General features: G+C 45.6%; 1 pseudogene; it reads right to left on the bottom strand.

Moving 5' to 3' along the window:
• Positions 1-8,227: 8,227 nt before the first annotated feature.
• Positions 8,228-10,470, bottom strand: LOC121046502 (annotated as a pseudogene).
• Positions 10,471-11,286: the final 816 nt, after the last annotated feature.

Below are 11,286 nucleotides of genomic sequence, written 5' to 3'. Positions count from 1 at the left end.
TTACGGTGACCTGTTAAGACGACTTTTTATATATATCCGTAAACGAATTTTTTATTTTATTGTATATAATTTCGGGGTCTTCTTCATTGGCTATGCTTTCCCAGTTTATCTCTCTCACGTATTCATCTACTTTTGTGTTGTTGATATATGTAGTTACTTGGTCCCTTTCGCTTTCAGGAATACCCAATTCTGGAATTGCTATTCCCACAAAGTAGTGGTCGGCTAATTTTTCAGCAATGACGTGAGCTTTACAGTATTTTTGCTCCTAATGCAAATATGGTCAATACATGATCTTGTCAATTGCAAACCCAAAATTTCTTCTCTCGTAATATCTTTAATCATTGATTGAAGTTTATGTTCAGCCAAACAATTTAGGTACTTGTCTACTAGATTACTTTGCTTAGTTATATCAATATTTATATCTCCAGTAATTATTAAATTTTTCGAATTCTCTACCTTTATCCAGTTATCGATATCGTCAATGAATTCTGCTATATTTCCTTGAGGTGCCCTATATACTGCCAGAATTTGTATCTGTTCCTTTTCATTCTCAATATCTATTTGTACTGCTTCTGCCCTCGAAAAAGTTATTTTTTTACTATTCTTTATATTCCACTTTTTATTGACCATAACCATGATTCCACCTCCTCGCTTGTTCTTCCTGTTATTTGTAATCGTTTCAAAACTTTTATTTTGGAATAATGCTTCGTCGCAGTCCTTTATGTTCGTTTCAGATATGACTAAGCAATCAATAGAGTTCATGAATGGATCAAGAAGTAGGTTCATTTCACTGTAGTGTTTCTTCAAGCTCCGTATATTTACATGTAACAAAATGAAACTGGTTTCGTTTGCTCCTGGTGAAATCTCTTTCCACCATTCCTTGAGTGATGAAATCGTTTGTTTTCTTTCCATGTCACCCATCGACTGTAGCGGCTGCATTTACATTGCACTTACTTTATTTTTACCTGGTCCCCTTCGTTCTCAATCCGGATAGTTGGTGCGCCTTCTTCTTTTCGCACATACGTACAACCTTCTTTGTGCCAAATAAACCTGTACCCCATGCTTTTTGCCTGCGCTCTTGTGTCAAAAAACGTCTTTCTGTTTTGTGCAGTCATGTTTTCTTGGATAAAAATAGTGCCGGTATCATCGCCGCCCCTCAACTTGCTCTTGTTTCGTAGCCACACGTTCCTATCGTTACGATTATAAATCGCACTATCACCATGGGCGTTTTGCTGCCTTTGTTTGGAACCCGGTGCACCGCTTCGACGCTATCAACTTTTAATCTAGGCACCTCTATTTTGTCAGCAATTTGATACAGCTTTTCGAGCAAGTTTTCATCCTGGGTTTGCACTAACCCATGTACTTCTAGATTGTTCATTCTTCCGTACTGCTCCAGCCTGTTTAAATCTTTCCTTAGTTGTGACGTTTCGTCAGTTGCCTCCTCCTTTTCGAGCACGGTGATTCTTTTCTTCAGCTCTTTAATTTCGGTGTCTTGTTCCGTCATTTTCTTTAACACCTCGTCGTACTTGTCCGACATAGTCTGCATAGATTTTTCAATGTCTAGCACTGTTTGTTTTACAGTCATCAACTCATCTACTTGTTGTTTCAGCGGCGTGAGTACTGCCAACATCCTTGTCATTTCTGTCAGTTGTTTTTGTATGTTTGTGGTATCATCCGTATTGCTCCTAGTTCTCACTTTCGCTCCCCGACAAGTTTGACATTTCCAGGTTTCTTTACATCCCGTTTTTTTTCCGCGAAAGGTGCTTTCGCTAGTACCCGAGCAAGCGCCAAGGTGATAACAAAAGTGACACTCGCAACATTTTAACACACTCTCTTTCTCGTTATCTTCAATACTTTTTTTACAGCTTCAACACCTTTCATCAAGATCGTTTGCTCTAGCCATATTCGTGAACACTCGCAACGGTCAGTCAGTCAGTCAGCGACAGGGATTAGCTCTGAATTTAGTAGGAAACGAAAATCTTCCCACCTGCGGATGTAAGTTCTTTTAGTTTTCGCTCTCGAGCCCTGTCGCTGACCGGCAGCTGTCGTCGGGCGCTCCTCTTTATGATGTCCTGGTGTCGCTCTAGTCGCTGCTCTGGTGGCGGTTGTCCTGAACGGTCCGATGTGGCAGCGTTCCTCCGGTGACTTCGCTGTTGGTGGATCCACCCCTTCAGCTTCGGCTCTTTCCTTTGTTGTTATCTGCGGATGCAAGTTCTTTCAGTTTTCGCTCTCGAGCCCTGTCGCTGACAGGGCTCGCATAGGGTCTTTAACGTGCACCACGTAGTAGTGATACACGACCGCATGCCGGTACGATGCTCATCAACATCGAAAAGGGCAGGGGTGGGGGTGAATCCACGATCCTGGGTTCTGCAGCGCGAGCTTTCGCTCCACGTGCACCCTATTCTGAAAAAAAAATAAAAAATATTGTGGCTGTGTGGCGGTGTTGGGGGGAAAGATGAGAAAGAAATTACACAGTTGTTAGTCTGCGCCATTCCTGTATCTTGTTTTTCGTCTATACTCTGCTTTAGTTTATATCTTTATCAAGAGCGTTTTTCTTGCATCTACGTGGCGCAGCAAACCATCACAATGTCTACTCAACTAGCCCAGATCCAAGCAATGTTTGTATAATTAGCATCCCTGGTGCTACCTATTCTTATTTGTCATTTACGATTTAAATTAAAAAAAAATGGGCTGTATGTATGTTGATACTGCCTAAAACTTGGTCTGCCTCAACGGGGAAGATTCTCCCAGCTGTAGATGAGAAATTTAGCCATGCAGTGCCGTACAACCGCTAGCCTGGGGTCTTTAACGTCCATCCCGCAGTAGTGTTACACGACTGCACGCCGGTACGCTGCTCATCAACATCGAAACGGGCAGGGGTGGGGATTGAACCCAGCATCCTGGGTTCTGCAACGGGCCTTTCGCTCGACGTGCTCCGAGCTGGTGTGCGCTAGCCCAGCCGGCCACCGATCCCCCGATTTAAATAAAATAAAAACCCTTCACTGTGGAGCGTAGGGAAAAATCGGAGCTACGCTGGGGAACTCGCCGCCGCCGGGTGGGTCGGAAATGTAAGAGGGGGAGTGGGAAACTCGCCGGGGCGGAGTCAAAAGAAGCTCCTCCCCTCCCTCGTGACGTGGCATCGGAGAGATTCCCGCCGGAGGCGAGCTTAGCCCCCCAGTACACGACAAGACCCCAGATTAACAGTTGTACTGCACTGGCAAAACTGCTCATCTACAGTGTAAACCAGTGTCGCCCGACCCTAGCAGACCGACCTTACGCTGTATAAGTCACTAGACCTCCAATTTGATTTTTTTGACATCAAGTTATTCTTGAACACGTGTCGCCATCTGTATTTTATATTAAGAAACTGCAATTTGCCGTAACCGAATGGGAAAAGTTTGAGGTCTTATAACATTCTTAACGTGTAATATATCAATGTGGAGGTTCTGGAAAATGTAATATCGAAGGGATGCTTTATAATTTAATGTCGCGGAATTTTGATTAGTTAACGTGATTCCGCTATTAAAGCACCATAAAATAATACTTTATTATTTTTTTATTTTAAAATATACGATATCTCTACAGTTCATTGCTTACTTTTTTAATTCATTATATCCAACCGAACGCCCACGTAAAATATCGTGGACGATGGGACGTTATAACTCGAGAAATCTTTTTATATATTATTAACTGTGGTCTATTAAAAGCTGTATAATTAACTAACCACTATACATAATCGTAATATTGAGACATTAAAGTGTTGTCAAAAAACAGCTCTTTAATTTGACATTAACTTTACAACTGTAGAACACTTAGAAAGAGAGTTATAACATTTTAGTTAAAAACCCGAGTGAGGTTATAAGCCGTCAAAAACTTAGCACCAAAACGTCATGCTCGGTGGGGTTGCACCTTATTGACAATCAGTGCCCCCATTCAGCAGGTGCTACGGAACTGATACAACTAAAGTTAAGGTCAACTGGAATCCACCAATAAACATAAAATGGGCCATCAAAACGACAACCGACCCTCGAGTTGCAACCAAAAATTACAGAATCCTACTGGCCACTCCTAGACCTCCGTGGCCCAGTGCACTATTGTTAACCTTTTGCGACTTTGTGCCCGGCCCGCTGTCTCGCCTCACCACTAACCAGAGGTCCCGGAAACATCAAATTAATTTCCCTGGTTTTCCTGAGCCAATCTTTGGGGCTACTGGCCGCGTGTCTTTCGACCGCTCAGCCAGTAACCGCGCGGTCGCGTGTGTGTGTGTGTTTTTTTTTTGTATGACGCATAATATATATGCATATATATATATATATATATATATATATATATATATATATATATATATAATCTTTATAATTTTATTGCAAATGAACAAAACGTATGTTAAGAGAGACCTGGCAGCGTCTTACAATCAGTGAAACCAGCCGTATGCAAAAGGAAACATGTCGAATAAAACCCACACAAAGTAATTAGAATAACAAAATAAAACTAGTGAGCACTTTACAAACTAAATTTCTCAGGGCTTTCTTGAACTTGTATTTTGTTCTTAAATTTATAATACTAGAGGGTAGTTTGTTCAGAAATGCATGGTACATAGTAACAACGAGCTCTTCTTCCAAATCTTGTCGATCATCGAGGTATACGGTAACGCTCTTTGGGTCTAAATATATGCAGTGCTAATCACACTTGTCTATAACGTGCGAGCGTGCGGTTTTCCCCGGGGAGCGCTAGACTGGTGGAATTCGCCGAAACTAAGCTAGTCACGTGGCGCAACATGGAACGGCCCGCTCGAGGGATGTACGCCCACTCTATCAGCTGGCGGCGAACGCGGAAGGCTGCTCGCACGCTTTTTACAAACATCATTGCTCGAACAATAAACACACTAAAGCATGAACGTGTGTCAACGATGTCGTCATCAGAAAACAAGAATATATTATGAAGCACTTTACTTTTATCGCTTATCAAGCTGATAGAGTGGGCAGGACACTCCTCGAGCGGGTCGTTCCATGTTGCGCCACGTGACTAGCTTGGTTTCCGCGAATGCCACCAGTCTAGCGCTCCCCGGAGAAAGCCGCACGCTCGCGCGTTATAGACAAGTGGGATTAGCACTGTACATATGGAGCTTTAAATTGACTATCCCAAAAATGCCTATGAACATCAGTTTTCATCAATAGCAAATTAAAATCGGGCAAATGCAGTGCTTTAAACATGTCAATGTCCTTACCAAGGCATAAATCATAGGAAATGTTCGTTAACAAAGAACGCAGAATCGAATTAATTCTAATTGGCCAACGGAGAGCACAATGACCATACACAGTACTAATACTGTAACGGAGCACACTGTAGACTAGAGCATGTACAACAATTTTTCGAACGGATAGTGGCATAAAATATCTCGTGTTGTATAACAAACAAGACACTGTACGAATTTTCTTACAGACATAACCAAGATGAGTGTTCCAGGTTAGGTCACTGTCAAAGAATAGGCCAAGATATTTTAGAAGATGTATGCTGTATAGGCTCACATGCTCATGATAACATCCAGGCGTATCTAACCGTAAAGAGGGGGTCATATTAACTTTTTTAAAGGGTTGTGGAAACATATTAGCTGCGTTAAGGATGCATTAACTTTAATGAAATTAGCTTCAAACCAGTCTATAGTTTTAATTGCTGCAGTTTGTAAAGACGAAAAGGCATCTGAATAATAGACCGATCTCACCAGCCAGTTTGACTATGCTATATATTGACTTTAGACTACGCCACCGCTGCCGCAATGCATCGAAGGAGCTTTAGTCTTTCTGCACGTGCGACAACCTCGCTGGAGCTCTGCGCGTGTGGACGCCTTGCGGACATCAAGGAACAGTACACAGGCAACTTGATTCCGTTCAAAACTTAAATTGAGCATGTCAGAAAAGTCCTCAAGGAGCATTTGAGTATCTCGGCCTTGTGGGAATCCGTGCTGATAAGGAGATAGTATATTGTGTTTATCTAAAAAGCTCTTCATAGCTATCCACAGATGTTTTTCCAGTATTTTAGCAAAGCAAGACAGAATGGAAATAGGCCGATAATGTTCTACGTTATTTTGCGCGCCTCCCTCAAATAATGGAATTACCAAAGCTGTGTTCATTGCTAATAGAATGATACCATAAGATACAATGTGATTAAGGATCAAAAGTAGAACAGCCCTAATCCCTTCAAAGTTTCTGCGCAAGTCATTAACTGAAATACGTCCATACCTGCCAGGCCCGTTTGCTCGAAGCCGGTTAACTTTAACCACGGTTAAAAGTTAACCGCCCTTCCCTACTAGGTACCTACAAGTACCTAGCCAAGTTTGACGAGGGCTGGATGAGCGATAGCTCCGTGTTTTATTATGGGGTGGTAGCTGGTGTCACCTACTGGCTGTAGCGAATATAGGTGGCTTCCGTGGGAAGGGAGCACGTGGAGCGAAAGCTCGCGCTGCAGAACCCAGGGATCCTGGGTTCGAGCCCCACCCCTGCCCGTTTCGATCTGGATGAGCATCGTACCGGCGTGCGGTCGTGTATCACTACTGCGTGGTGCACGTTAAAGACCCCAGGCTAGCGGTTGTACCGCACTGGCTAAATTTCTCATCTACAGCTGGGAGACTCGTCGCCCCTGTGAGGCACACCAAGTTCTAGGCTGTTAAAGCATACACACAACCCCCCCTTATCCAGAAATGGGGGGACCCGAGAAATGCACGCTGCCTGGTTTTCGCGACGCAGCGCGGCATACATTTGAGCTTAAGAAACAATTTTTATTGCTCGTAGCACAAATAATCGGAAAGATAAAACTAAATTAACCCTTGTTTGGAAATTTTCTAAATATGTGGCTGTCTGAAGTGAAGAAAAGCCTGGTTGAAATTTCCTTCCGAGTTCGAAAGAGGACGACGAAGTTGAGTCCTAGAAACGATGAGAAAGAAGTGAGCAGTGAAAGGCAGGCGGTACACCGGAAGCATGGTTGGCCAGCATGTAAGAACTGTATATAACACCGTCATAAATCGAAAAACTTGTAATTCGGCTCCACTGAAAATTGACCTATTAGTAAATTACCCGAACATCGAGAAGAACGCTGGAAGTGTAATTCTACGACACGCGCGCGCTGGCCATCCACTTATAAAAGATTTGAAGTAAATAATCATAATAAATCTTTGACGAACGCGCGTGCACGGCAAAATTTGTTTTAGCCTTTTTGCTTCAGAACAGCTATTACTGCAGACGCCAGCACGTGCAGCGCGTGTAACTACACTCGTAGCATGCACCTCGATGCTTTTGAAATTTACCAAAAGGTCTATGTAGGGTGCCTTCATGTGCGCTTTGCTTAGGGTGGTGGCATCTCGCCATATTGTCCCACACGTTTATTTTTATTTTTTGCTCAGAAGCGCGTGAAAGAGTGCGTCCCTGCACGCGTTTGTGGCGCTGACTGTGCTATGGCGACATTTTGTTTTCGTCGATTTCTTTGTATTTTCCCCGTGAGCGCGTGCTGTCGACATCGGGTACTACAGAGGCACCCTAGGTCTATTGAAACGCTCTCTACTTTTGTGTGCTATCAATACCCGATCGATTGAGTCAAGGCAACCCACTTTCCAAAGACGTTGCCATGCCGACAACTATCGCGTTCATTTAGGCTTAGGAATGACCAGAGTCGAAAGCCTATCTAAAAAATCCGGCGAGGTCATTGCTCATGTTTTGCGTTTTAAGTGAGGTAAGGCAACGTGAAAACCTCCTCCACCATTCATTGCTGACTAACGCGCCCGCTACTGCAGCTACTACGACGTATTAGTTCCAAAGCGACCGGCGCTCACTCACCGGGGCACCGCCATGTTTCCCCGCCGTCCTTACTCTGCCGGTCACGTGATCCGAAATTCCCTATCATAGGGAAATCCGGTTAACCGCGGTTAGTTAACCAGCTTATACCCTTGTTACACGGGCACACTTAACTGCAGTTACGCTGAGCCACAGATAGCGCACAATACTTGCGGACAACATTCTACGTTAATGCAGTCCAAGCTATGGGGAACGTGCGCTTGAGCATCTTGAGCATTTATCGAAGCAGGGCGCGCGCGCTCTTCACTTCTTCTGAAATAGCTGTCAGAGAGTATAGTGCAGTATCTGTGGTGCCGCGCAACAGCAGTTAAGCTGAGTTAACCGCGGTTAAGTGTGCCCGTGTAACAGGGGTATTAGAGCAAACGGGCCCTGGGCAACACCACCTAGACCATATTTATATTTTCTGTGTCATCACCGTCAAAAGGAGGGTAATAGAAACACTTGTCAGCATTTTTCTGGTTCAGCCAGTTATTTCTAACACATTTCAGCAAATGCACAGGGTCGACAATGTGAAAAAGAGGTTGCTGCGCATTTGCTGGATGTGGATAAACAATTTCCAGGTTGTGAGCTGTTCCAAACATAGACATTACCTTCCGGTTGATCGAGTTATTGTCTGTTATTACTGCAACAACATGAAGATTAGCATCTTCAAGGCTCATGATTACCTTCTTTACAATGTCATGAAGTCCCTCAGCTGTTATTCTTGAAACAGGGAGAATATGTGCGACATCTTTAAATGGTGACAAGAGGCTCTGTATTATAAAGACATGAGCTGTTTTAGCTGGTTCAGAGCAGTTATTAGCAGCGCCTGTTATACTGCCTCCCTTGTACTGAAAGAACTGTTGCAGGTGTATTTCGTCTACCATTAGAGTCAAATTTCTTTCGTGAGGTTTCAGCAGGCTTGCCCTTCTTTTCATGTATCTCAGGAAACCTTCCTCATTCTGTTCCTTTAAGGGACTAACATCATGTGTGGCACAAACACGCTTGATTGTCGCAGGATGAGGCAACACAATCTTTCCACTGCTTCGCAAAAACCTATACCCATGGGGCGAAATAGTGTACAGAATGCTACACAGAACCAAAAGTTCAGGGGAATACCTTACAGCATTGTTCCTCTTCAGCAGGAGGTGACACTGCTCCTTACACAGCGTCTGCTTTCTCATCCTCCAGCAGCTCTCCACTTGAAATGTCATCAAGAAGAGAAGCCACCAGCTTGAGCACAGCGTTCGCTTTATCCGCTGGTCGATGTTCTGTTGTAGTGCAGTGGTTTTCCACATTTTCTAGGAGTTGCACCAACACACGGAAGTCGTGGATTTCATCCGGAATGTCCAGCTGTTCGTCAGAAGTAAGACGAGCGCCCTTCCAAAACGCACGGACAGACAAATTGGACGACACTGTCACGGAAACAAGAAGCTCTGGAGCGTCTGTTGTCGTCTCGATGTGGGCGAAGATTACACAGCTGTCACACGTTATTGCTGCCCAGAACTTTTTCTCCCGTAATCGGTGGAGACGAGAAGTAACATCCTGGAGGCTATGTATTTTGTTTTCTTGTTCCTCCCTTTCGTGGGCCAACGCCGACTCCTGGATGGCTTTCTGAAGCTGTCCGTCTTCTTTGCGTTTTCTCTTGGCGTCAGGCTTTTCTCTTGACTGGCGAGCCTCCGACAGGTAGCGTGGGCAGTCAGGAAAAATAGTTGGAACAGCGTCAGGCGTAAGCCGCGTAAGTTTCATCTGGACCTCGATGGTCCGTCCGTCAGAATCCGTGTACTTGGATGTCGTACGGAGGTGGTCAGGCATGAAATGGCGCTCACAGACCTGCGTATAAGAACCACCACGGCGCATTGCATTAAGGAGCAAACCAGGGCCCACCTTTTTCTATGCGCACACAAAGACCTATAGCAACAGTAACCACTCTCAAACAGGGTCCCTATCATTTCGTCGAAACTAGTTTCGTGGAATTACGTTTCGTGGACTACTTTTCGTGGACACACGTTTCATGGACACACGTTTTGTCGACACGATCGTTTCATCGACACTCGTTACGCGAATTGCACGCTGTAGGGACATTTCGTCACGCGTGTATCATTGGGGTGCGCGTTAATCCACCCCTCCCCGCCTGCGTTCACGCCGCTTCGCGGCGACAGTCTCATGCAGCTTATTACAGAAAAAAGCCAATCTGAGCTGTCGATGAAACGATTTGTCCATGAAACAACCTGTCGGTGAAACACCGCAGTGTCGACGAAACGATTTGTCCATGAAACGTCCTTCGACGAACTGATTGCCACCGTCACGTCGACGAACTGATTGCCACGCTTGCACACGCTAACAAGAACCCACGTTTACACGTGTACACAAAAGAACTGTCGTGACAGTTGAATGCTTGGAAATTTAGAACAGCACACTTTTATTGCATGCTGTATTTAGGTAGTAACAAGGCAGGAGAACAGGAAGGAGTTAAGGCTCACCTGTGGATCCTTCAGCTTTCCAACGTCGACGTCGTCACGTCGCACAGCACGCTGCCATTTTGCTCTTCGTTCAGGATCGCTCGGAAACCCAAACAGCCTAACTTTTGGCCCGCTGTCGTAGTTTCCTCTACAGTTAGGTACACAGCACCGGCCCATGCTCTTGCGTAGAAAGCATGCATATTAACCAACTGTCTAATAGGCAACCTGCAATGCTGTTTGGTTTGGCGCCATCTAGCGACTGAAGCAAGAAATATTGGGTACCCCCGGGAGTGGCTGCTGCATTGTTCAAACGTGAGCTATTACTCTGGTGGCGCCGCTGAGCCTAGTGTCTGAAGCAAGAAATACTGGGTATCCCAGGAAGCCGTGATCGCGTAACGTGCCAGTAGAGCGGAAGCTACGGCCCTGGCGAGCCAATCGGAACGTGACTGCGTTTCACCGGAGCGCGCCTCAACTCCGAAGAAGTATCAGGCTTTTCGCTGCGTCATGATCCAACATGCGTGCGTTGCGCTCGTATACGTCGCGCATTTGGAAGCCTTCGGCACACAATGTGGGGCTTATCGTTCGCTATTTGCCAAGTTACAACGAGACAGGGTATAACCGTGCGCTCTCACCCTGCTGGCGCCGCCTGGCCGTTGCCGGCTGCCTATGGCAACGGTTTCTTCCGCAAAATACCAAACGCTACCCACGCTGTTGGCCGGCGCAACGCCGTCGCTTTGAGGTGGCCAGGGAGGGGAGGCTGGTGGGTGTATACAGCCTCCCTAGGTGGGTGACGTACCGCTAGCGCCATCTGTCGTGGGTCGCCCAAAGCCGGCGGCTCGGGACATGGCCTCCGAGATCCCGAAGCGCGCGAACGCTTCTCCGGCCGTCCCATTCGTGCGGAGAGGGCGTAATTGAAAAAAGAGAAGGAGGCGGCGTGTCTCCGCGGGGAGGCGCTCCCAACCCAGTCATCGACAGCATGGCGCGAGGCTGAAGAGTTCAAG

This window comes from Ixodes scapularis, unplaced genomic scaffold (genome assembly GCF_016920785.2).
Source record: "Ixodes scapularis isolate PalLabHiFi unplaced genomic scaffold, ASM1692078v2 PGA_scaffold1__304_contigs__length_218370807, whole genome shotgun sequence".
Classification (NCBI taxonomy): domain Eukaryota; kingdom Metazoa; phylum Arthropoda; class Arachnida; order Ixodida; family Ixodidae; genus Ixodes; species Ixodes scapularis.
This window is presented reverse-complemented; position numbering and strand designations above follow the sequence as displayed.